The sequence below is a fragment of the Esox lucius genome, chromosome 11 (genome assembly GCF_011004845.1).
Source record: "Esox lucius isolate fEsoLuc1 chromosome 11, fEsoLuc1.pri, whole genome shotgun sequence".
Lineage (NCBI taxonomy): Eukaryota > Metazoa > Chordata > Actinopteri > Esociformes > Esocidae > Esox > Esox lucius.
Window position 1 is genome coordinate 5,737,554 of NC_047579.1, and position 10,915 is coordinate 5,748,468.

A 10,915-nucleotide genomic window follows, 5' to 3' on the forward strand; every position below is an offset into this window, starting at 1 on the left:
TATGATCCACTTCTCTAACCACTACACTATTTAACAAAGTGCACTCCGTCAGTAAGAGACATTTGCTCTTCTTGGCCAGATCTGCTTACACTGCCCGGCAAAAAATGTCAGTCCAAATGTATTTGCTCTTTTCTCAAGGCATATTTAGATCTACATTTAAATTGGGAGGAGAGAACAAGAATGTGGGTAAAATAAAATGAATAAAAACTCACATTTTTCTGGTGGTGTATTCCTCCTGAAGTCTTCACCCTGGTCCATTCTGTAGGAAAAGCAATGGAGCAGACAGTCATTAGGTGACCTCTCTCCCCAGATATGTACGTCTTGGACTGATGCGAAATGTGGAATGACTTGGTGCTGCAGTTCAAATCGTTTGGCTAAGGTGAAAAGAATGAGGCAAAAGCAATTGCAAACATGTCTGGCAACCCAAGCAAATATACGGCAATGGATAATGTCTGATAACTAAACAAAAAGAACATATTACTCTTATTCTTTACATTATGTAAAGAATAAGAGTAATCACCTTAGATTGATGCCAGAGGGTGGAGGGGTCCTTATTAGTACCACCAGAGGGTGGAGGGGTCCTTATTAGTACCACCAGAGGGGGGAGGGGTCCTTATTAGTACCACCAGAGGGTGGAGGGGTTCTTATTAGTACCACCAGAGGGTGGAGGGGTCCTTATTAGTACCACCAGACGGTGGAGGGGTCCTTATTAGTACCACCAGAGGGGGGAGGGGACCTTATTAGTACCACCAGAGGGTGGAGGGGACCTTATTAGTACCACCAGAGGGTGGAGGGGTCCTTATTAGTACCACCAGAGGGTGGAGGGGGCCCTGAGGGAGTCTGGTCTCTTCTGATGCAGCCTGACCATAGTCATGAACATCCAGTCTAGTATGAAACAGTAGCATAATATTCTACATGTGTCAGAAATAATTCAACACATTCAAGTCATGTAACAATAATGACATTAGTTATATTGTCAGAACCAAGAGAAGGCCCTGATCCTTTAGTTCTTACCCTTGTTCAGTGTAGAAGTCTTCCTTCCTGAAGTTCTCAGGTAGATCCATAGACACGTTACTCTTCATGGACAGACAGCTAGGTACAGGGGAACCTGGATTTTCCTGATTGATTGTACTTCAATACAACAGAGAAACACCTGATCACTGATTTGTATTCCATTTAGTAAAATGTATTGACCACTTTGTGTTGACTGATTTTAACAGAATATAATGAATAATGCTTTGAGGCAAATGTAAATTACTCACCTTACAGATTTAATGGTTAGGTCGTTCTCCTCAATTTCACACATTTCAGAGGCAATGCCCCCCCCCTCTTTCTCGTAATACCTCCTTTTGGAGGCAGTAGACCCCTCCTCTCTCTTGCCAGAGAGATTCCTTTTAGAGGGAGTGGTGACCTCATGATTCATTTTAAACAAAGAAAACCTGCCAAGAAAGTTAAGAAATAGTTAAGTAAGGAAGATCCCTGTAAACTTTTAATAGGGAAGGGTCATGCTTTTTTGTTTATGTCAGAGGTGGGTTTCTACTGCTCAAATCAAGGGTAGGAAACAGTGATCATTTTACATGATTCAATTCTAATATTTCTTAGTATTTTGAAGTTATGTGGAATCTGAGTATTAATAATAACAATATAAATGTGCATTGGAAGTGAATGTGCCTAGATAATGAGAACAACAGAAACCTCTGTGTTTAGATTCTCTCTCTGTAGGTTGCGCTCTGATAGCCACAGGAATGTTTACATTGACTATTTGGCATGGGGGTTACGGTCTTGAAAACCTGATCTTTGCTAGGTAAACACGGCCTTCAACATATATATCAGCTTGTAACCAACATTACAGTGAGAAGAGATTAAGCCTGTAACATCATGAGCTAATAGGCTATCAAATGTTGCAATAAATAATTTAATTACTCTCTCCCTTGACAACTGGGTCCGTGATTCATTATTTCAACCACTATCCAAAACTGCCAATTTCTTTATTACCTTAATGTGTGCCGGACCCTGCATGCATCACCAATATATCCTTAAAATTAACTATTCATGTTGGGGCGAGTCAGAGCAAATGGCATGTGAATAATTTCAGCCATGAACTGTAGGGATATTTTCATAAAATGTTATTTCACATTAACCTGATGAAGAGTAGACAGAACGTCTCATGTGATCACTTGCATATTAATTGAGTGTTAATTGATAAAACATTTAACCAGGGCTCATATTATTTTCCCAAACAGTTAATTGTTAAGAGAGAGTGATGAACTATTGTTCCCATGGTCAGTGCAATGAGTGGTTGTTGTTATCTCATATTGAGGACAGAAGGACCTGTAGCTTGTCCTTGACTGTCTAGGCAAAATCTTGGGAGGAAAAGTGAGCCCATAGATAAGGAAATCTTTCCATTTCAGAGAATATGCTGAGTCATGATGAGTAGTGGCTGGGGGAGCGAATCCCAGAGGTTTGTGAAAAACGATGGAAAATTCGAGAAGGATCCATCCAGAAATTAGCATAATGGGAGGACCTAATATCATTGTATAACCATACTGTATAAAAATGTGTGTTTAATGTTTGGAAGTCGGTTGTTCTGCAGACCAACATGGCTTGGTTGCTCTGCAGATCAGCACGGCTTTATGAGGTCAATAAAGTCTACTTTTGGATTCGAAGGCTCCGGAGTCTTTGCATCTTTTATTGTCTGGAAATCTTAAGTATTTTCTACGATAGAACAACTGTGTTATTACCTAAAAATGTGTAGGGGAAGAGAACTCTGATAGACCGTATTAAGGATCAATCTATTGTGCAAAATCGAATTGATGAGCAAGCTATTGTATTTTATCCTTATGGATCAAGCTATTCTTTTCAAACAGGCTTCCAAGACATCTCTATTGGAACCAAGACTGACCTTATCTTGTTAGCCATCTCTTGTTAATCTGCAACAGTAGATTAATGACTTCCACGCAATGCTATTAAACTGAATGAATTCAACTCCTTGGTATCTGGCTTCTTTTCATTTTGTGGTCATTTCCATGACACCTTTCAGTATAGAACATAGTTACTCTTGGCTAATATACAACATGGAAGGGTGGGATCAGGGGGGATGTCCCCAGCCAACCATTGGCTCTACTGTACCTCTCACTCCAATTTTTCAGTTGAGTAGTTTAAAATGGTTGATGGATATGGAATAATGGAGGAAGGACTAAAGGGATTGTTATTCTTGTCTACTTTGTTCACAAAAGCTCACAGTCAAAGGTAAGTTCTGTTGATCTTTGACAATATTTCTGCCACTCCTAAAAATGACTTGAGCCTACAGGCCATCCCATTTAAAATGTCCTGGGCATCCCACTGAGGCCAGTGGGATGCTGGGTGTACTATGCAAATAACGCCACAGGAGTCACTTCCGCAGGTGTGGTTGCTGAGGTGTTTAGTGTTGAATAATCAGCATACACTGATACACATGCTTTATTTAAAGAGGTAGTCCACAGAAACACAAAACACGCAATTCGATTTAATTTTAGTGCTAGCCAATGTTTTCCGTATATTATTTGGTTAAAAAAAAGAATTCACTATGATTTATTGTCTGTAAAAATTGTACATTAATGCATCATAGCTATATATACTTTTAAATAGCAATGGGGAACAACACAACAACAACATTTCCTAATGCATTTAGAACAATTACCTGCACTTCAGATGGCCCAGAAAGCTCTCCTGTGTTATACCACTGTTTACAACCCTGTTTCCCAAAAAGTTGGGATGCTGTGCAGTGATTTCCACTACAGAATCGTGTCTGTTTTTAATGCAGTGCTGCATGAGGGCACAAAGATCATGCCCATCCAACTCGGCCTTGTCTCTTATATACAAAGATTTTTCCAGATTTTCTGAAACTTTTAATGATATTACAGTGAGAAAAAAAATTTTTTGATCCCCTGCTGATTTTGGATGTTTGCCAACTGACAAAGAAATGATCAGACTATCATTTTAATGGTAGGTGTATTTGAACAGTGAGAGACAGAATAACAACAAAAAAATCCAGGAAAACTAATATCAAAAATGTTATACATTTATTTGCATTTTAATGAGTGAAATAAGTATTCAACCCCTCTTTAAAACATGACTTAGTACTTGGTGGCAAAACCCTTGTTGGCAATCACAGAGGTCAGACGTTACTTGTAGTCAGCCACCAGGTTTACACACATCTCATGAGGGATTTTGTCCCATTCCTCTTTACAGATCTCCAAGTCATTAAGGTTTCGAGGCTGACGTTTGGCAACTCAAACCTTCAGCTCCCTCCACAGATTTTCTATGTGATTAAGGTCTGGAGACTGGCTAGGCCACTCCAGGACCCTAATGTTCTACTTCTTGAACCACTCCTTTGTTGCCTTTGCCGTGTGTTTTGGGTCATTGTCATGGTAGAATACCTATCCTTGACCCATTTTCAATGCCCTGGCTGAGAGAAGGAGGTTCTCACCCAAGATTTGATGGTACAGGGCCCCATCCATCGTCCATTTGATGCAGTGAAGTTGTCCTGTCTCCTTAGCAGAAAAACACCCCCAAAGCATAATGTTTCCACCTCCATGTTTGACAGTGGGGATGGTGTTCTTGGGGTCATATGCAGCATTTCTCCTCCTCCAAACACGGCGAGTTGAGTTGAAGCCAAAGAGCTTTATTTTGGTCTTATGTGACCACAGCACTTTCACCCAGTTCTCCTCTGAATCATTCAGATGTTCATTGGCAAGCTTCAGATGGGCCTATACATGTGCTTTCTTGAGCAGGGGATCCTGCGGGCACTGCAGGATTTCAGTCTTTCACAGCGTAGTGTGTTACCAATTGTTTTCTTGGTGACTATGGTCCCAGCTGCCTTGAGATCATTGACAAGATCCCCCTATGTAGTTCTGGGCTAATTCCTCAATGTTCTCATGATCATTGCAACTCCACAAGGGGAGATCTGGTATGGAGCCCCAGACCGAGGGAGATTGACAGTTATTTTGTGTTTCTTCCATTTGCAAATAATCGCACCAACTGTTCTCACCTTCTCACCAAGCTGCTTGGCGATGGTCTTGTGGCCCATTCCAGCCTTGTGTAGGTCTACAATCTTGTCCCTGACATCTTTGGACAGCTCTTTGGTCTTGAATATGGTGGAGAGTTTGGAATCTGATTGATTGCTTGCTTCTGTAGACAGGTGTCTTTTATACCAGTAACAAAATGAGATTAGGAGCACTCCCTTTAAGAGTGTGCTCCTAATCTCAGCTCGTTAACTGTATAAAAGACACCTAGGAGCCAGAAATCTTTCTGATTGCATAGGGGTCGAATACTTATTTCTCTTTAAAATGCTAATCAATTCATAACATTTTTGACATGCATTCTTCTGGTTCAAATAAATCTACCATTAAAAAAATTAACTGATCATTTCTTTGTCAGTGGGCAAACGTACAAAATCAGCAGGGGATTAAATACCCTTTTTCCCTCACTGTATGTACCGTAGATGATGGGATCCCCAAACTCTTTGCAATTTGCCTGCGCAGACTTTCACAGAGTGGAGAACCCCTCCACATCTTTACTTCTGAAAGACTCATCCTCTCTGGAATGCTCTTTTTTATACCCAATCATGTTACTGACTTGTTACCAATTAACCTATTTAGTTGTGAGATGTTCCACCAACCTTTTGTTTAACATTACACAACTTTTCGAGAAACAATTTCTCAATTTCAACATTTGACATGTTGTCTTTGTATAATTTTCTATTGAATATAGGGTTTAAATGATTTGCTAATGATAGCATTATGTTTTTATTTACATTTTCCACAGCGTCCCAACTTTTTGGAAACTGGGTTGTACATGATTAAAATTTTTAGAAGCTTTGATTAAAGAAAACCCTTTGTATTTTATTTGATAAAAAGCTTGGAGTGGTTGGGAAGCCATAACATTTCTTCAATAACAAGTTATGGTCAATTATGTCAAAAGCTGCACTGAAGTCTAACAATACAATGCCAACAATATTCTTGTTATACATTTATTATAACCAAAACCATTCAATTGTCAGTAAATATGGGAAATTCTAGCTATGCAAAGGTAGCATGCATTTCTGAAGACTGAAATGTTTCACAGCTAAGCTTTTCAGTGTATTGATCTTCCAGAAATTAGGAAGCCCAGTAAAGAAAATTCAGTGAAGAACTGAGAACAGCCATTGTTGTTTGGTTATGTTAATAATTCAAAGAAATACACAGCAAAATAAATTATATGTTGTTGTGATTAAAATGATTTGTTCAATAAAAGATTAACTTAAAATTAAATAAATTAAATTACCTGTTGAGATTAACGTTTAAATTAGTTCATGAAATGAATGCTGACGGAATAACTTGCCTCTGTCCTGTTTACTGTACATAAGATGTAACACCCATCCTATATGTACAGTAAAGCTCCTCCACCATCTCAGACACAGTTTCACTTATAACATGTACTGTTGCTGTTGATTTGTGTCGTTTCTGTTGATTGTCAGATAATATTTAAGCTCAAGCAAAGAAACAAATAATGTCTTACTCCAGGCATCCTCATACTGTCCTTCTGAATAGATTGTTCTACTTACGTGAATATTTTCGAATCGTAACTTTGTCTCAAAATGGAGGACAAAAGATAAAAGAACAAGATTACTTTCAGTTTTAGTTCAGCTGTCTCCCCACACCACACACTAACAAGTGACCTGCGTGAAGTTGGCCCCCCCCACCAACGCAAAACGTCGTCAAACTATTCTCGTTCGTTTGTGCTCCGTTTGTGCTGGTTTGTGCTGTAAAAAGTTTCGTTTGTGCTGCTTCCGTTTTTTAGATATCAACATAATATTTGTAGGTCAATCTGAGGTCAACCAGCCCCCCCACATTCTCCAAATTCACCCACAAAATAGTCTCGATCGTTTGTGCTTCGTTTGTGCTGGTTTGTGCCGGTAAAAGTTTCGTTTGTGCTGCGTTGGGTTTTAAAATATTGGACATTGAATTATAGAAAATGACGTCACCAGCCCCCACATGCTCCAAATTCTCGTTCGTTTGTGCTCCGTTTGTGCACAACTAACTGAATGGAAAAGACATTGAATGAGAGAGAATTATAGACGGTGCACCAGCCGTCTATAATTTTTTTTAACAGTAGGCTAGTTGAAGTAACAAGGTAAGACCTTAAGACAATATGACAATATTCACTTATAGGTTACTGTTATCCTGTGCGTTTTCAACTTTTAACGAACACTGATGCGGATCACAGGATGTGTGGATGCAACATAAACTTCAAGGTAAGTGTTTTTACTTACTGTATGCTGTGTTTTGTTAATAATATAAAAACTGTCACAAATACACGCACCATAATCTGTTTGCTGTGTTTATACACGTGTTTATTGTAAAGGCCTATTGGCCTATATGTCTCTTAGGCTCACTATGGCTTCTTTTTTTTTTTATTAAACATGACAAGCTATTTGCTATTTTTTTATCGAACATCCATTAACAAAAAAAAATACCTTTAAATACTTAAACTTAAAAACACTTTGTCTTCAAACCAAATATACCACACAAAATTATAGACTTGAGTGCAAACTTCCATAAAATAGCACACTACTTCTCCTAACAGGAGTAGGAAAACAAGGGTGTGTGGCATACAAAAAAGTTCAACAAAAATAATTAAACTTGTGAAATTAAATAGTGCAATCAGTCTTTTGTGTACAATACAGCATGTGGGCATGTTTTGCTTTTATCTGACGCTCCTGTCACTCCACTTCTCAGGTCGTCATGCATCTCCCAGACACAAGGAGACCTCCTGCAATAGGCCACATAATGTCCAAGAGCATCCTGGGTTAAGCCTCCTCTAAAAGCAATGACTGCCCGTAAAGTAAATCTCTTTCCCAGGAGCATCAGATTGGAGCCACAATAGTAATTCACTCAAAGGAAATTCTGTGGAGTTGCTTCCCAGGTCAGTGTCAATCCACATAAGTTCTCCCAGACTGTAACTGTGAGAAACTTTCCCTACACAGAGCACTTTTTCTGAGGTATCTGGCTTGATTGCAGAGGGACACTGTGACAGACTTTGGATCGGCCTGAGGCAGGGGGACTCTGGAAGGTAAAGGCCTTCTTCCACCGCGGTCTGAAGATGAGCCATGCCAGAAGCCTGCAGTACAGCAACAGAAATACAAACAAATGCAATTTCCCTTGTGACTTGTTTGCTGAGACCACAATTCTGTGAAGAGCACTGTTTTGTTAATGAAACACAAGTGCGTTTTGTCATTGACTTTTCAATGATAGTGGAGATGTGGCATTGTGCATCAATTTGGAGAGCACCAGACTTCAGTCGGACAGCTTTGAATATTTCGCTCATCAGTTCTGCCCTCTGTATGTAGGCCTGTGCATTCAGACCCTTTGTGGTGATGGATTTCACTAGCTGGAGGAGGTTGTTGGAATCCTCATTGCAAACAATATTTTCAAAAGTTACACTATCACAGTAAGCACAACATAAGCATTGACAAAAAGCATCAAATGCACATGTGTTCAGCACAGAGATTCTTGATTTCCTGAGTTTAACAGGCTGTTGATTGTTTCCATTTTTCAACAGGTCCACTTTGAGTCTTTTCCCTCTCACAGATGGATCTGCATGGAGCCATTCAGGACAAGGAGAGAGGTATGAACTCCTCTTCCTCTTTTTGGGTGGAACTGCTAAGCCTCTCCAGTTTTCAACAGCTTCTTCATCTGTTGGATGGATGTTTGTGACATTGTCAGACTTCCCAGAGCAGGAATCATCCATCTCTGGCCTTCCATCTATCCTGCAGGTTGTGGTGGGTAGTGGACTGACTCCTGTGTCGATCTCTGTTGTAACAGCCTCATCCTCTTCACCTTTTTCCACACTCTTTTGTTTTGCAGAAAAAACATGCATGTTGGCTTCAATGAAGGACAGATGTCGAGCAATGAATCGATCCACTCGAATAGGCAAGTGTTCATGCTTGAAAAGGCCGCGTTTGATGTTTTTAAACTCGGCTTCGACATTGGCTGAACTTGCAGTGATTTTGGAGCTCCGGAAGTGAGGGATCATTACCCCTGTCCAGAGAGGTAAGTCATTTGCAAGCCAGATTATATTTGGAATAATCTCAGGGAGGAAGTGCATATTGTCATGATCACCATTAGATGTGGCAAGTGACCTGCTCTCCTCACATATATCTGTTACCCACTGCTGCAGGTCTGTCTGTGTTTGGTCACATGGATCCACTTCTTCCTGGTCCGCACCCTCTACATCTGGAATGATGACACACTCTTCTGCAATTCTGGCTTTTAGGTATTTCTTGCACCTTTCTGAAATGAGGGGGGCTCCAGAGCTGTCACTGCCCTCTGTTTCGCTAAGAGCCACAATAGTAATGCATCTTAGTAGCTCTCTTGCATCGTCCATGGATTGTGACATGAGAAGCTGAGCTATTGACCTAACAAAGAAATCTTTAATGCGATGTGTTTTTTTTTTTTTCAAGCAGTCCCACCGGCAGATCATCTTGATGCAGTGAGCAACATCAACCCGCACGAAACAAGGTGGGACTTTTGCTGACTGTCTACCGAGTAAGACACCACAACATTCATTGATGTAGGTCTTAAGATCAGGATGAGAAGTAAAAGCCTTGACCAAAGCTCCGAGCAAAGCCAGAGAAAAGTCACTCACAACCTCTTTTGGAGTAGGTGCACCTGCGCGTATCCATTCTGTCAGCCAATGTGTTATGGCATTAACATCATGTCTCTCTGACAGCATTTGCACCACTGGGACACTTGAGCTCTCACCCCCTGCCACAACACCCTGATAAAGGAATATATGGCCAGACTTGCCATTTGGTCTCTGTAGTTTCCTCACCACTGAGCCAGTTGCATCAAAACTCACAGTGGGGTTAGTAGATGTCTTTAATAATGTCTTGTACATATACATTTGTGTTTGGCTCCAATAGTGACAAAAAAACTTGTCTAGTCCAATGTCTTTAATGCTACCACTGTGAGGGGCACTGTATTTTAGCATCTGCAATGACAGAATAGGATCCTTGTCGCCTAATTCCAAATCATTTCTCTCCTGCTTTGCTTTGCGCAGGGTGGCCAAATTAGGCAGATGACTTGGCTCAGGATCTCCAAAATCCATCAGCTTTATTGCCTCTGATGCCCTCCATACATGGGGTTCCTTTCTACCTTCACACAGTTCTTTGGATATCTGCACACGCAAGTTACCAGACATCGGACGTTTGGAACAGCCAGTATGCAGGGAGTCATCAGTGTTTTTAAGCGAACACCTGCACATCATTGTGCAGTTTATTTCAGGCTTTTTGTCACATTTATGTGAACTTGGCCACGACACTCCTTACAGTTGCCTATGATTAGAATATATTTGTCTGTGACCGATGGATAGACCTTGGCTCTGTTAAAAGTAAATGTGCAGGGGCATTTCACTTCTTGCCAAATGTGATGATTTATCACATGCGTCCAGATACCAGGCTTCAAAATTGTGTATTCCTTTTTTTTGTTTTAGAGAACTTGTTTTTGTATGTCACTGTTTCAGGCATAAATTCAATCCATTTCTGAAATGGAACTTCAACATCAAAAGTGTAGCAATCTTTTGGACTGGAGGAAAGGGACCCTGGCTCAAAATCAGTGTCATCACTACTGCCACTTGTTACATGATCACTTTCATGAGTAAACCCTAAAGCCTTCCAGATGTTGTGTCTGTTTAATTAATAAAAGTGTATAGTGCCTTTGCAGTGATCTTGTTGTCTAGCTGTTTACTAAGCTCTGTCCAGATGCTCTGATTAGGAGTAGCTATGTTGCCATTTTGGATTATGGCCTCTTTTGATGAACACAGGACTGTGAAAATGGAATCCCTGTTGACTGCTGGTTTCTTGGGCATCTGGCATAAGAAAAACATAATTACCCTC

The 10,915-nt window shown here is 40.3% G+C and overlaps 1 long non-coding RNA gene across 5 annotated transcripts; it reads left to right on the plus strand.

Annotated features, from left to right (window-relative positions):
* Positions 1 to 7,005: 7,005 nt before the first annotated feature.
* On the plus strand, positions 7,006 to 10,586 carry LOC106024029. Of its 5 annotated transcripts, none has more exons than XR_004576466.1 (9): positions 7,006 to 7,273; positions 7,758 to 7,944; positions 8,040 to 8,469; positions 8,581 to 8,646; positions 8,886 to 9,071; positions 9,199 to 9,294; positions 9,482 to 9,539; positions 9,751 to 9,885; positions 10,081 to 10,586. It is a non-coding gene; the product is annotated as an uncharacterized LOC106024029 (long non-coding RNA). The 5 variants fall into 5 exon arrangements; XR_004576465.1 differs by having other exon boundaries at positions 9,485 to 9,539; XR_004576467.1 differs by having other exon boundaries at positions 8,040 to 8,091; positions 9,485 to 9,539.
* Positions 10,587 to 10,915: the final 329 nt, after the last annotated feature.